Source organism: Notothenia coriiceps, unplaced genomic scaffold (genome assembly GCF_000735185.1).
Source record: "Notothenia coriiceps isolate Sejong01 unplaced genomic scaffold, NC01 NC01_scaffold00019351, whole genome shotgun sequence".
Classification (NCBI taxonomy): domain Eukaryota; kingdom Metazoa; phylum Chordata; class Actinopteri; order Perciformes; family Nototheniidae; genus Notothenia; species Notothenia coriiceps.
In genome coordinates, this window is record NW_011352052.1 from 1,004,867 (window position 1) to 1,007,134 (window position 2,268).

The following is a 2,268-nucleotide window of genomic DNA, read 5'->3' on the forward strand; positions in this document are numbered from 1 at the left end:
CAAACTAAATCAGTGCTGAGAGGCTATAAGCCCCTGTCACTGTCCAAAATTGACACCCGATGACCATCGCGAATATGGAAGTTGTGGAGATTGTTCGACGAAGATGGCGTCCGAACCACACACGAAGGGCAAACATTTACATTACATTTAAGACAGTACACTGCTAACGAAGTAACAAAAAACATTATGTAAAGTATTATATATTACTGATATTTTCAGACTTGTTCTTTACTCGTTTATCCCGTCTTTATATTAGAGATATTAAGTGTTTCTCCCGTAATTTGGTTGCCAGGACACAAACACTTTCCTGTAAACATCGTCCTTTCAAAAATAATATATGATATCCTTTTCAGTTTCAACAGAACACAAATTGGGTTATTTACATAATATTTTACATGATTTTGTTGGCATAAAACAACCGATGACGCCAACGATAAGGGAAAAGTCGAAATTTCAGTCTGATCGAACACATCGGACAATTCGTGAGGGCATCAATTAAGCCATCGTATGAACCGAGCCGGTGGTAGGTTCTTGAGGCTCGCGGCAACAACTTCGTGTAGCGCTGGTAAAATCTTTGGCATGCAAAAAATTGCCGAAGGACCTTACGAAATGGTTCATGCTTCGTGTTGAATTCGTCTGTCAAATTGTGCCCTTCGTAAGGCCATCGTGAGAGCATCCTGTTATGCATCCGGTGCATCGGCGAGTCACCAGCACCCCATCAGAGTGAGGGCGAATGCCCAATGGGCACCGATGATAATGAAGATGCCCCTCATCTATTTGACAAGATCCCTCCAAGCTACCTTACAAGTTGCCGCTCACCGAAGTGCTGCCGGATCCGCTTGAGAAAACTCCACGGGGTCATACGATGTCTTTTAAGATGCCCCACGATGGCCAATGTTGTTACGATCAGAGCCGAATTTGAACATTTCCTTAATCGTGTGTCCATCAGGTGTCAATTTCGGGACAGTGTGACAGGGGCTTAAACCTCATACATTTGGACGTCTGCTTTGTAAAGTTGAAAGCTTATAAACATGTATTCTATCACACAAGTCTGCTACATTCGGCATTCAATGCAAGTGTTAACAAAAGTGTGAACTGCCATGTTCCGGGTAATTATACAAAATATTCTAAAATTAAAGCTTTTTTCTGCAAAATATGCATTTAATTTGTAAATGGAAAAAGGTTAAAATGGACAGATGCACCATTTGTTCACGATTTTTTGTTTTTTGAAGGTTCTTTTTTTTGGGCCAGAGAGGGCTCTATTAGAGATTCTATAGAGTTGAAAGGGGGAGATGGAGGGGAGGACATTGCCTGAATGTTAGGCCGGCTTACTAGGCAGCAGTTTACACATAACGGGCACTAACCACTGATCTATCTGGCCCCTGGCTAGTGTTTTTAATCTTGTAGGGATGTGAACAATATTTAATTTGCTTTACTGCTGCCGTGGGCAATTCATAGCCAAATTCATATTTAAGTGCCATTAATTCAGGTCTAGGTCTCCTAACTTAGGCAGCATTAACCATAGAAGAAGAACCTTGTCTCATGTCAGCCAGTAGCAGTGCTCCCAAGCAAAGAATTAAGCGCTTTGTGTATTGTAGTTAAAAATCCTGAGATTTATTTATTGCACTTTATAAACTCAATGAATATGTGAAGACGTTATTCTGGTTGTGTTTACATCCTGAATTTGAATGTATTTTCAAATGTACAATTACCTAACACTAAGTTCATCTCATCATGGTGTGAAAATGTACCTCCATCGTCTGTCTGTGTCGGTCCCTCCGTCTTACACTGAACTTCACTGGGAGGGATCACCGGAGATGTCTGAGTGGAGAAGTCAGCCTGAGAGGCAGGAAGTGGCTGTGAGAAAGGAGGCAGCAGACTCTCTGACTCAGCCTCCTGACAGGAGCAAACCCAAATCATGTCAGATGAAGAACCCTCAATATACCATTTATGGATCCAATATTTAAAAAAGGATATAGGTTCTGGGATTAAATATCAGATTCTCTTTAAAGGTCACCTATTATGCAAAATCCACTCGTTCATGTCTTTTCTACATCAACATGTGTCCCCTCTCTGTAAAGAGACTCTGAAAGTTTCAGGAAAAAAGATTCGCTCACTTTTTGTCCTGATCCATTTATATACAGTAAAAACCTGTCTGAAAATGAGCTGATCAGATTTTGGGCCAACCTTATGGATGTATAACGATTTGTTGGCTTGTTGTAACGCATTAGCCAATACACGCCAACCAAGTAACCCCCACCCGCTCAC

General features: G+C 41.2%; 1 protein-coding gene across 1 annotated transcript in view; it reads right to left on the reverse strand.

The window, feature by feature from the left end:
• Positions 1–2,268, reverse strand: part of phf11 (PHD finger protein 11) — a 7,734-nt gene that overhangs the window by 2,183 nt on the left and 3,283 nt on the right. Inside the window, exon 7 of the mRNA XM_010778631.1 lies at positions 1,752–1,896. The gene's annotated coding sequence lies outside the window, so the exon portion shown is untranslated. The remainder of the gene's footprint in view (positions 1–1,751; positions 1,897–2,268) is intronic.